Raw genomic sequence first — 13901 nt, 5'->3', positions numbered from 1 at the left:
CAGTCTAGAATCTTTAAGAGGAAATACGTTCAAATTTGCAAATATATCGAGGGCCTGCTAAATGCTGAGGATGCAAAAGTTTGCCCCAACTCAAAATTTAGCAACTATGAAGTGGGTACTGTTTTATGCCCTATTTTACAGGTAAAGAAACGGCAAATGAAGGAGGTAGACTTTGTCCCCATGTAGGCTAAATCGAAGGCCATTCTCTTAAGTGATACATAGAATAAATTAGAGCAGTTAATTTTGCCAGGAATTGTAGAAGTTGAAGTCTTGGCAGTAGTAGAAACAAATGGGGGTTGGGAGGGAAGACAAAATTAGGATTGAGGGTGATATTTTAGAAATCATAAGAAAAGCCTGTATGCAGTCAAAACCATGCTGCTCATCACCTGCTCAGTCATAACCTACCCCCTTTAATTCCACTGTCATCACCTATTCCATTAGGCTCCTTCCTTCAAAGGGGCATCCAAAACTTTTCACTCACCGCTTCTGCCCTAATCCAAGCTGCTATTTGCCACTTTCTTTTTTTTTCTTTCTTTCTTTTTTTTTTCTGAGGCGGAGTTTTGCTCTTGCTGCCCAGGCTAGAGTGCAATGATGTGATCTCGGCTCGGCTCACTGAAACCTCCGCCTCCCGAGTTCGAGCAATTCTGTCTAAGCCTCCCAGGTCGCTGGGATTACAGGCGCCAATCACCATGCCCAGCTAATTTTTTTGTATTTTTAGTAGAGACAGGGTTTCATCATGTTGGCCAGGCTGGTCTCAAACTCCTGACTTTAGGTGATCCCCCCCATCTTGACCTCCCCAAGTGCTGGGATCACAGGCGTAAGCTGCTATTTTCTTACCTGGACTCTTGAAATAATTTAAATCTATCTGCATCCATCCATGCATCTTACTCTCCTCTGGACTCCACTGCACAGTCTCCAGATAAACTTTTAAAACATAAATTGTTTCAGGTCATTTCCCCACTTAAAGATCTCGAATGGCTTCCTATTGCACACTGAATAAAATCTAAACTACTCACTGACTCAGGAGAAACCTAATGTGATCTGACCTTACCAATCTTTTTCCACCACTTAAGTTCCAGCCAAACCCTCTGCTCACACACCCTTTTTCACATTCCTTAGTATTTACCAAAATCTGAAATTACCTTGTTAATTTGTCGGTTTTTTTTTTTTTTGAGATGGAGTCTCACTCTGTTGCCCAGGCTGGAGTGCAATAGCGCTATCTCAGATCACTGCAACCTCTGCCTTCAGGGTTCAAGCAATTCTCCTGTCTCAGCCTCCCAAGTAACTGGGACTACAGGCACATGCCATCATGACTGGCTAATTTTTGTATTTTTAGTAGAGACAGGGTTTCACCATATTGGTCAGGCTGGTCTTGAACTCCTGACCTCAGGTGATCCACCCGCCTCGGCCTCCCAGAGTGCTGCGATTACAAGCATGAGCCACTGCGCTGCCCATTTATCTGTTTTATTGACTGCTCCCGCTAGAATGCTACAAGAATGGGGGTTCGCTGTATTTCCCATTATAGCCCCCGTGCTGATATATAGTAAATCTGAATAAAAATTTGTCAAATTAATGCTAGAATGAATGAGTGGTCTTGCTCACCTCCATGTCAACCTTAAGCTTCTGTAACTTTAATATATGGTAACTGATTTGTTATTTTGAGGACTAAATGAAAGTAGATACAAAAACACAGGGCCTGGCCGTGCAAAGTGGCTCATGCCTGTAATCCCAGCACTTTAGGAGGCCAAGGTGGTAGGATCACTTGAGGTCAGGAGTTCAAGACCAGCCTGGGCAACATGATGAAACCTCATCTCTACTAAAAATATAAAAATTAGCTGGGCATGGTGGTGCATGCCTGTAATCCCACCTACTCAGAAGGCTGAGGTGGGAAAATCACTTGAACCCAGGAAGTGGAGGTTGCAGTGAGCCTAGATCACACCACTGCGCTCCAGCCACAGAGCGAGACTCTGTCTCAAAAAAAAAAAAAAAAAAAAGGCCAGATACAATAGTAAGTGAACTAGAATCTAAAATTCTGATAAAGCAAGCCAGCATACATACTGTTCCTTGCAGAATCGAAGGGCAAAACCTGGTTTCAAACTTATCTTTCCAAGTAGCATCCCTACTGAATAGCTATAATTCTTATGGCAGTGAATATTAGTCTCAAAGTGAAATAGATCATGCAGGAGCTGGATTTTATGGAAAAAAGTGAAATAGAACTAGGTGGGTTTCAACTTTATCATGATAGCAAATGAATCAGTAACAATGCAAGTAGTGAAACTACTTAAGAGGCATTCTCAAAGTCATTATGAATACTTTTTTTTTTTTTTAACCACTAGCTACTTGGGAGGCTGAGGCAGGAGAATCGCTTGAACCCGGGAGGTGGAGGTTGCAGTGAGCTGAGATGGCGCCACTGCACTCCAGCCTGGGCAACAAGAGTAAAACTCCGTCTCAACCGGGCGCGGTGGCTCAAGCCTGTAATCCCAGCACTTTGGGAGGCCGAGACGGGCGGATCACAAGATCAGGAGATCGAGACCATCCTGGCTAATACGGTGAAACCCTGTCTCTACTAAAAATACAAAAACCTAGCCGGGCGAGGTGGTGGGCGTCTGTAGTCCCAGCTACTCGGGAGGCTGAGGCAGGAGAATGGCGTGAACCCGGGAGGCAGAGCTTGCAGTGAGCTGAGATCCGGCCACTGCACTCCAGTCTGGGCGACAAAGCGAGACTCTGTCTCAACAAAAAAAAAAAAAAAAAAAAAAAAAACTCGGTCTCAAAAACATTGAGTCACCACATCCAGCTAATTTTGTGTTTTTAGTAGAGACAGGGTTTCACCATGTTGGCCAGGCTGGTCTCTTAACTCCTGACCTCAGGTGATCCACCTGCTGCAGTCTCCCAAAAGTGCTGAGGTTACAGGCCTGAGCCACCACGTCTAGCCTAAAAATTATTTTTTTAAGGAAATAATTATTTGCAGTGTAGCTCCACAGTTAAGAGTTTAGGCTCTGAGGTGGGCGTGGTGACTCACGCCTGTAAGAGGCTGAGGCAGGAGGGTCACTTGAGGCCAGAAGATTGAGACCAACCTGGACAACATAGTGAGACCCTGTCTCTACAAAAACATTTAAAATAACCAGATATGGTAGCACCCACCTGTGGTCCCAACTACGCAGGAAGCTGAGGAGGGAAGATCTGTTGGGCCCAGGAGGTTGAGGCTGCAGTGAACCATGACTGTGCTACTTGCACTCCAGCCTGGGCAGGAGAGACCTTGTCTTCAAAAAGCAACAGTTCACACTCAGGAATTATATTGCCTCTGTACTAGCCGAGTGACCTTGGGCAAATCACCCAGTCCCCCTATGCCTCATTCATTCATTCATTCATTCATTCATTCATTCAGTATTTATGGAGTACCTTCTATGTGCCAGACACTGTTGTGGGGATACAGAAGTGAACAAAGTTCCCTATTGTTATGGAGCTACATTGTAGTGGGAAAAAACACAATAAAGATGAAGCAAATGCAGACACTCCTTGATTTAGGATAGGGCCATCTCCCAGTAAACTGGCTCTAAGTTGAAAATATCCTAAATCGACAATGCATTTAATACACCTAACATACCCAACATCACAGTCTAGCCTAGCCTACTTTAAATGTTCTCAGAATGGCCAGGCATGTTGGCTCATGCCTGTAATCCCAGCACCTTGAGAGGCTGAGATGGGCAGATCACTTGAGGTCACGAGTTCAAGACCAGCACGGCCAACATGGTGAAGCCCTGTCTCTACTAAAAATACAAAAATTACGCCAGGCGCAGTGGCTCACCCCAGTAATCCCAGCACTTTGGGAGGCCGAGGTGGGTGGATCGATCACCTGAGGTCAGGAGTTCGAGACCAGCCTGGCCAACATGGCGAAACCCCGTCTGTACTAAAAATACAAAAATTAGCTGGGCGTAATGGCACACACCTGTAATCCCAGTTACTCGGGAGGTTGAGGAAGGAGAATCACTTGAACCTGGGAGGTGGAGGTTGCAGTGAGCTGAGATCACACTACTGCACTCCAGCTTGCACAACGGGAACAAGACTCCATCTTAAAACAAAACAAAAATTAGCTGGGCGTGGTGGCATGTGCCTGTAATCCCAGTTACTTGGGAGGCTGAGGCAGGAGAATCGCTTGAACCCAGAAAGCGGAGGTTGCAGTGAGCCAAGATCTTACCACTGCATTCCAGCCTGGGTGACAGAGTGAGACCCTGTCTCAAAAAAAAAAAAAAAAAAAAGTTCTCAGAACACTTAACGTTAGCCTATAGTTGGGCAAAACCATCTAACAGCCTTTTTGTTTTTTGTTTTTTGATTTTGAGACGGAGTCTTGCTCTGTAGCTCAGGCTGGAGTTCAGTGGTGCAATCTTGGCTCACTGCAACCACCATCTCCTGGGTTCAAGCAATTCTCCTGCCTCAGCCTCCTGAGTAGCTGGGATTACAGGCACATGCCACCATGCCTGGCTAATTTTTATATATTTTTTTTAGTAGTGATGAGGTTTCACCATGTTGACCAGGCTGGTCTTGAACTCCTGACCTTGTGATCTGCCCGCCTTGGCCTCCCAAAGTGCTGGGATTACAGGCGGGGGCTACTGTGCCCTGCCTATTTTTTAAATAAAATGTTGAAGAGCTCATGAATACTAAACGAAGTGACAGAACGGTTGTATGGGTGCTCCGAGGACAGTTTCTACTGAATGTGTGTCACTTTAGCATCATCGAAAAGTTGAAAAATTGTAGGTGGAACCATCATAACTTGGGACCATCTGTACATAGTTTATCAGATAGTGGCAAATGCTAGGAAAAAAAAAAAAAAAAAGAATGTGGATAACAAGTGTTGTGGACTGTGGGGAGATGTTGGAAGTTAGGGTAGCCAGGGAGACATCACTGAGGTATCTTTCAAGTCAAGTCTTGAAAAAAATGAGACAGCAAGGCACATAGATGTGAGAGAAGAGTATTTCAGGTCCTATGAGGGGTCCCATTGGAGAAGCCAGCCTGGTATGTTCTAGGAACAACAGGGAGGTGAGCATGCTACAGCGGAGCAAATGAACAGAGAAGCATGGTGGGAAACCAGAGATGTAATGGGAGCCAGAGCATGTAGTGCTTTATAGGTCCTGCAAGGACACTGAGTGAGATGGGAAAGCTCTGGAGAGTTTTGAGCAGAAGGATAAAAACGGTCTGACGAATGTTTGAACAAAATCACTCCAGCTGCTGTCTGGAGAATAGACTGGGGGCAATAAGGGTAGAGCAGAAAGGAAAACCAATTAAGCTATTGCAGTAACCTAAGTGCGACATGATATAGTGGCTTGGACTTGGGTGATGGCAGTGGAGGTGTGCAAAGTGGCATTCTGGATATTTTACAATGATAAGAAGATGGCTAGGACTTAATGGATATAGGCATGAGAAAAAAAAAGTGTGGAGTGGTGGTGGTTAATGGGACCAGGGTTTTCACCTGAGCAACTGCATGAAGTTGCTATTGCTTAACATAGAGAAGACTGTGAGGGAACAGGTTTCGGAAATATAAAGAGCTCAGTTTGGGATGTGTTAAGATTGAGATGCTTAATTAGACTTTTTAGTGATTTCAGGTAGACTATTGGATATGAACCTGGGGTTTAGGAGAGAGGTTTGGGCTGGAGATATAAATTTGGAAATCAACAACATGGTCTTAAAACTAGCCGAGATCACCAAGGAAGTAGGTGCTGATAGAAATTAGAGAGGAGCTCCAAGGGCAAAGGAACTCAACATTTAGAGTTTAGGAACTGAGTGACAGCTCCAAAGAAGACTGAGAAGAAGTAGGCAGAGAGGAAGAAAGCCCAACATATGTGATCATCTGGAATTCAAAAGAAGAAAGTGATCTACGGTGTCAAATACTACTAAGTCTAAGTGATCCAATGAAGACAAAGTGATCTACGGTGTCAAATACTACTAAGTCAACTGGAGTGTGAGGTCTGAGAATTGACCATTGAATTTGTAGAGGTCATTGGTGATCCTAATAACAGTTTTGATGAAATAGAGGGAACAAAACCTGATTAGAGTGAATTCAAGAGAAACTAGGGCTTTAATCAAATGATGAAACTTCATGTCATCAAAAAGGAGACAAACCGACATCATACTGAGGACACAACATCACCCAAACATTGAGCCAAAATGTTTAAACTGAATATAATAATAAGGATAAAGAAACAACCTGATAAATCCAAAGTGTAAGACATTGGGCTGGGTGCAGTGGCTCACGCCTGTAATCCCAGCACTTTGGGAGGCCGAGGCCAGTGGATCACCTGAGGTCAGGAGTTCATGACCAGCCTGGCCAATGTGATGAAACCCAGTCTCTACTAAAAATACAAAAAATTAGCCAGGCATGGTGGTGTGTGCCTGTAGTCCCAGCTATTCCGGAGGCTGAGGCACAAAAATCACTTGAACCCAGGAGGTGGAGGTTGCAGTTAGCTGAGATTGTGCCACTGCACTCTAGCCTCTGTGACAGAGCAAGACTCCATCTCAAAAAAAATTTAGCTGGGCATGGTGGCACAGCATGGTAATCCCAGCTACTCAGGAAGTTGAGGCAGGAGAATCACTTGAACCTGGGAGGCGAAGGTTGCAGGGAGCTGAGATTGTGCCATTGCACTCCAGCCTGGGCGACAGAGCAAGACTCTGTCTCAAAAAAAAAAAAAAAAAAGTAAGACATCGTACAAAGCAACTTGCCTAAACTCCAAAAAAAACAAAAAACAAAAAAAATGTTGACCAGGTATGGTGGCTCAAGCCTATAATCCCAGCACTTTGGAAGGCTGAGGTGGGTGGATCACCTGAGGTCGGGGGTTCGAGACCAGCCTGACCAACATGGAGAAACCCTGTCTCTACTAAAAATAAACAATTAGCCAGGTGTGGTGGTGCATGCCTTTAATCCCAGCTACTCAGGAGGCTGAAGCAGGAGAATCACTTGAACCCAGAAGGCGGAGGTTGCGGTAAGCCGAGACTGCACCATTGCACTCCAGCCCAGGCAACAAGAGTGAAACTCCATCTCAACTTAAAAAAAAAAAAAAAAAAAAAAAAAAAAGTCAATTTCATGAAACAAGGCAGGGGAACTGTTCTAGATTAAAGGTGATTTAAGAGACATGATAATTAATTGCATATTAATCAATCCTTCATTGGATTCTAGGTTTATTTTTTTCTGAGAGCCCAGTGTGTATAAGAGTCTGGATTTTTTTTTAACATTAAAAGGAAATTATTGAGGAGATTTTAATAAGCACTGTATATTAAATAACATATTACTCTCAAATTTACTGAATGTATAATAATAACAGTATTATGATTGTAAAGAGAATGCCCTTGTTCTTTGAGGTAGATGCTGAAGGGGTAAAGGGTCGTAACGGCTGCAGTTTAAAATATATTTAGAGGTCAGGCATGGTGGCTCCTGCCTGTAATCTCAACACTTTGGAAGGCCATGGCGGGTAGATTGCTTAAGTCCAGGCATTTGAGAACAGCCTGAGCAACATAGTGAGACCCATGTCTACAAAAAATGCAAAAATTACCCGGGCATGGTGGCATATAACTGTGGTCCCAACTACTTGGGAGGCTAAGGCAGGACAATCCCTTGAACCTAGCCTAGGAGCCGGAAGCTGCAGTGAGCTGAGTTCATGCCACTGCCCTCCAGCCTGAGCAACAGAATGAGACCCTGTCTCAAAAAGAAAGAAAGGGCCGGCCGGGCGTGGTGGCTCACGCCTGTAATCCCAGCACTTTGGGAGGCCAAGGCAAGCAGATCATGAGGTCAGGAGTTGGAGGCCAGCCTGACCAACATGGTGAAACCCCGTCTGTACTAAAAATACAAAAATTAGCCAGGTGTGGCGGCGCGCACCTGTAATCCCAGCTACTTAGGAGGTTGAGGCTTCAACTTGAGAGGTGGAGGTTGCGGTGAGCCGAGATCATGCCACAGTACTCCAGCCTGGGTGACAGAGCGAGACTCCATCCCAAAAAAAAGAAAGAAAAGGAAGAAAGACAGAAAGAGAGAGAGAGAGAGAGAGAGAGAGAGAGAGAGAGAGAGAGAGAGAGAGAGAGAGAGAAAGAAAGAAAGAAAGAAAGAAAGAAAGAAAGAAAGAAAGAAAGAAGAAAGAAAGAAAGAAAGAAAGAAAGAAAGAAAGAAAGAAAGAAAGAAAGAAAGAAAGAAAGAAAGAAAGAAAGAAAGAAAGAGAAAGAAAGAAAGAAAGAAAGAGAGCGAGCGCGCGCGCGCGCGCGCGCGAGCGAGCGGGGTGTGGTGGCTCAAGCCTGTAATCCCAGCACTTTGGGAGGCCGAGACGGGTGGATCACAAGGTCGGGAGATCGAGACCATCCTGGCTAACACGGTGAAACCCCGTCTCTACTAAGAAATACAAAAAAACTAGCCGGGCGAGGTGGCGGGCGCCTATAGTCCCAGCTACTCGGGAGGCTGAGGCAGGAGAATGGCGTAAACCCGGGAGGCGGAGCTTGCAGTGAGCTGATATCCAGCCACTGCACTCCAGCCTGGGCGACAGAGGGAGACTCCATCTCAAAAAAAAAAAAAAAAAAGAAAGAAAAAAAAAGAAAAAAGAAAAAGAAAGAAAGAGCAAGCAAGCGAGCCAGGTGCAGTGGCTCATGTCTGCAATCCCAACACTTTGAGAGGCCAAGGCTGGCAGATCACTTGAGGCCAGGAATTCAAGATCAGCCTGGCCAATGTGGCAAAACCCCATCTCTACAAAAAGTACAGAAAACAACAACAAAATGAACAAAAAAGAGGGTACTGTGGTGCATGCCTGTAGTCCCAACTACTTGGGAAGCTGAGGTGGGAGGATGGCTTGAGCCTGGGAGTTGGAGGCTGCAGTGAGCCAAGATCACACCACTGTACTCCAGCCTAGGCGACAGAGTAAGACCCTGTCTCAAAAAGAAAAAAAAAAAAAAAGGAAAGGAAGCAAAGAAGATTTCAAAGCAAGCAGTTAGGGGAAATGCTTTTAAAAAGAGAATTGGATGGGCTGGCGAGGTGGCTCACGCTTGTAATCCCAGTACTTTGGGAGGCCAAAGTGGGTGGATCACCTGAGGTCAGGAGTTCCAGACCAGCCTGGCCAACATGGCGAGACCCCTGTCTGTACTAAAAATACAAAAATTAGCCGGGCGTGGCGGCACCCGTCTATAGTCTCAGCTACTCAGGAGGCTGAGGCAGAAGAATCCCTTGAACCCGGGAGACAGAGGCTACAGTGAGCTGAGATCATGCCACCGCACTCCAGCCTGGGCGACAGAGGGAGAGTCTGTCTCAAAAAAGAAAAAAAAAGAGACAGAATGAGAATTAGAGAAAACAAACTAGAGACAGCAAGCATAGGTAACTTTCCAGTAGTTTTGTTTAAAATGGAGAGAAATGGGCAGGGCGTGGTGGCTCATGCCTGTAATCCCAACACCTTGGGAGGCCGAGGCAGGTGGATCACCTGAGGTCAGGAGTTTGAGACTAGCCTGGCCAACATGGTGAAACCCTGTCTCTACTAAAAATACAAAAATTAACTGGGCATGGTGGCAGACGCCTATAACCACTGCTACTCAGGAGGCTGAGACAGGAGAATTGCTCGAACCAGGGACGTGGAGGTTGCAGTGAGCGGAAATTGCGCCACCACACTCCAGCCTGGGCAACAAGAGTGAGACTGTCTCAAAAAAAAAAAAAAAAAAAAAAAAAAAAGGGAGAGAAATGGGCAGTAACTAAAGAAGAAAGTGGGAACTCAAGAAGCCTGTTTTTTTCCTTTCCAACTTTTAAGTTCACGGGTGCATGCATAGGCTTGTTACACAGGTAAGTTTCATGTCTCAGGGGTTTAATGTACAGACAAGTTTGTCACCCAGGTAATCAGCATAATACCTGATAGGTAGTTTTTCTTTTTTCTCTTTCTTTTCCTTTCTTTTCTTTTTCTTTTTCTTTTTTTTTTTTTAAATCCAGGGACTCACTCTGTTACCCAGACTGGGGTGTAGTGGTATGATCACTGCTCACTGCAGCCTCGACCTCATGGGTTCAAGGGTTCCTCTTGCTTCAGCCTCTTGAGTAGCTGGGGCTACAGGCATGCGCCACGGCACTCAGCTAATTTTTAAAATTTTTTCATAGAGACAAGGTCTCACCATGTTGCCCAGGGTGGTCTCAAACTCTAGGCTCAAGCAACCCTTCCCACCTCAGCCTCTTAAAGTGCTAGGATTATAGGCATGAGCCACTGTGCCCAGCTCTGATAGGTAGTTTTTTAATACTCACCTTCTTCCCACCCTCCAGCCTCAAGTAGTTTCTGGTATCTATTTTTCCCTTCTTTGTGTCCATGTGTACTCAGTTTTTAGCTCCCACTTAAAAGTGAGAACATGCATATTTGGTTTTCTGTTCCTTCGTTAATTTACTTAGAACAATGGCCTCCAACTCCATCCATGTTGCCACAAAGGACAGGGCTTTGTTTTTTTTTATGGTTGTCTAGTATTCCATGGTATATATGTACCACATCTTCTTTATCCAGTGCACTGTTGATGGGTGGCATCTAGGCTGATTCCATGTCTTTGCTATTATGAATAATGCTGTGATTAACATATGCATGCATGTATCTTTATGGTAGAGTGATTTATATTCCTTTGTGTATATACCTATACCTGGTAATGGGATCACTGGGCTGAATGGTAGTTCTATTTTAAGTCTTTGAGAAATTTCCAGACTGCTTTCCACAATAGCTGAACTAATTTACATCCCACCTGCAGTGTATAAGTGTTCCCTTTCCTTTGAAATCTCCACAGCATTTGTTATCTTTTGACTTCATTTTTTTATTCACTGGATGTGGCAACAATAGGATGACTTTTTTTTTTTTTTTTTTTTTTGAGACAGGGTTTCCCTCTCTTCCCCAGGCTGGAGTGCAGTGGCACGATCTTGGCTCACTGCAGCCTCGACCTTCTGAATTCAAGCGATCCTCCTGCCTCAGCCCACCAAGTAACTGGGATTACAGGTACACACCACCATGACTGACTAATTTTTTAATTTTTCTAGAGAATGGGGTTTGCTGGTCTCAAACTCCTCAGTCCAAGCAATCTGCCCTCCTTGGCTTCCCAAAATTCTGGGATTACAGGTGTGAGCCACTGCACCCCACCTGAGTTTTTAATAATAGCTATTCTGACTGGTATAGGATGGCCACTCATTGTGGTTTTGATATGCATTTCCCTAATGATTAGTGATAGCAAGCATTTTTTCTTTTTCTTTTTCTTCTTTTTTTTTTTTTTTGAGATGGAGTCTCGCTCTGTCGCCCAGGCTGGAGTGCAGTGGCCGGATCTCAGCTCACTGCAAGCTCCACCTCCCGGCTTTACGCCGTTCTCCTGCCTCAGCCTCCCGAGTAGCTGGGACTACAGGTGCCCACCACCACGCCTGGCTAGTTTTTTGTATTTTTTTAGTAGAGACGGGGTTTCACCGTGTTAGCCAGGATGGTCTTGATCTCCTGACCTCGTGATCCACCCATCTCGGCCTCCCAAGGTGCTGGGATTACAGGCTTGAGCCACCGCGCCCGACCACATTTTTTCATGTGCTTGTTGACTGCATGTATGTCTTCTTTTGAGAAGTGTTCTGTTCATGTTCTTTGCCCATTTTTTCTTTTCTACTTTTTGCCATTTTCTTCCTCCAGTGTCATTTGCCCACTTTTCTTTCTTGAGTCTCGCTCTATCACCAGACTGGAGTGCAGTGGCACCATCTCAGCTCCCTGCAACCTCTGCCTCCTGGGTTCAGGGGATTCTCCTGCCTCAGCCTCCTGAGTAGCTGGGACTACAGGCATGTGCCATCATGCCCAGCTAATTTTTGTATTTTTGGTAGAGACAGGGTTTCACCAGGTTGGCCAGGATGGTTGTGATATCTTGACCTCATGATCCACCCACCTCAGCCTCCCAAAGTACTTGGATTATAGGTATGAGCTACTGCACCTAGCCCATTTGCCCATTTTTAATTGGGTTGTTTTTTGCTTGTTGATTTGTTAGACCTACAAAGAAGCAAGAATATGTAAGTGATGATCAAGAGAAAAATCAGACTACAGAGGATCCAGATATTTGAATTAGCACACAAGAATATTAAAATAAACATGATAGCCGGGTGCAGTGGCTCACGCCTGTAATCCCTGCACTTTGAGAGGCCAAGGCAGGCAGGTCACTTGAACTCAGGAGTTTGAGATCAGCCTGGCCAACATGGTGAAACTCCTTCTCTGCAAAAAATACAAATATTAGCTGGGCGTGGTGGTGCACAACTGTAGTCCCAGCTACTCAGGAGGCTGAGGTGGGAGAATCATTTGAGTCAAGGGAGGTGGTACCTGCGGTAAGTCGTGATTGCACCACTGCGTTCCAGCCTGGGTGATAGAGTGAGACCCTGTCTCAAATAAATAAATAAATTGGTAAATAAATAAGATGGCCAAGCATGGTGACTCATGCTTGTAATCCCAGCAAATTCCAAGGTGGGTTGATCACTTGAGATCTGGGTTGCAGACCAGCCTGGGCAACATGGTGAAACCCGTCTCTACAAAAAATACAAAAATTAGCTGAGCATGGTGCAATGTGCCTGTAGTCCCAGCTACGTGGGAGGCTGAGGTGGGAGGATCACTGGGAGGATCACTTGAGTTTGGAAGGTTGAGGCCACAGTGAGTTATCTCACCACTACATTCTGTCCTGGGAAGACCCTGTCTCTAAATAAGTAAGATTAGTATGCTTAAGAAAATAGAATGAAAGATAGATTAAAGCAGAGAGAATTACACGAGAGATTTGAAATCTATAAGAAGGCCAGGTGCAGTGGCTTATGCCTGTCATCCTAGCACTTTGGGAGGTCGAGGTGGGTGGATCACTTAAGGTCAGGAGTTCGAGACCAGCCTGGCCAACATGGTGAAACTCTGTCTCTACCAAAAAATAGAAATAAAAATTAGCTGGGCATGGTGGCATGCGCCTGTAATCCCAGCTACTTGGGAGGCTGAGGCATGAAAATTGACTAAACCCGGGAGGTGGAGGTTGCAGTGAACTGAGATTGTGCCACTGCACTCCAGCCTGGGTGACAGAGTGAGACCTTGTCTTAAAAAAAGAAAAAAAGAAAAAAAAGAAATCTATAAAAAAGAATCAGATGAATATTCCAGAACTGAAATACTTATCATCTGATGTTAAGAACTCAGATTCTTAGGTAGATTTCACAGCAGAATACAGGATTTTTGACCTGGAATATGAATCTATGGAAAACACCCCAAGTAAAACACAATGAGAATAAAGAATGGGAAAAAAAAATCAGGTAAGAGAATGTACGAAAGTGGAGTCACAGAAGGATAGGAGAGTGATAATGGAGCAGGAAAAAAATATTTGAAGACATAATGTCCAGGAATTTTCCAAAACTGATGGAAGATATTCACCCTATTACTTCAAAAAGCTCAACAAACCACCAGCTGGATAAATGTGAAGAAAAACACAGCTGAGGACACCACAGTCAAACTGAGGAAAACCAAAACCAAAGAGAAAATGTTAAAAGCAGCTTAAGAACAAAAGAGACATTTACCTACCAAGGAACAATAATATGACTTATGGCTGACTTCTAAATAGACATAATGGAATGCAGAAGACAATGGAATAACATCTCTCTGAGCACTTTAAAGACATCTGCTAACCGAGAATTCTATAGGCCTCAATATTTTCCTTTCGAGCTGAAGGTTAATTAAAGACTGGGGGCAAAAAAAAAAAAAAAAAAAAAAAAGAAAGAAAAGAAAATGAGGAACTGTGTTGCAAGCAGGTTCATACCTTTTACGAAAGAGAATATTTCAGGCAGAGGAAAAATGATACCAGAGAGACATAGAAACAAAAAAACACACATAAACACAGAAAGGTAAATATGTGGATAAGCCAATAATTGCAATGACATAAGGAGTTTAAAATATTTGTAGAAT

This window comes from Chlorocebus sabaeus, chromosome 25 (assembly GCF_047675955.1).
Source record: "Chlorocebus sabaeus isolate Y175 chromosome 25, mChlSab1.0.hap1, whole genome shotgun sequence".
NCBI lineage: Eukaryota > Metazoa > Chordata > Mammalia > Primates > Cercopithecidae > Chlorocebus > Chlorocebus sabaeus.
Note: the sequence above shows the minus strand (reverse complement) of the source record.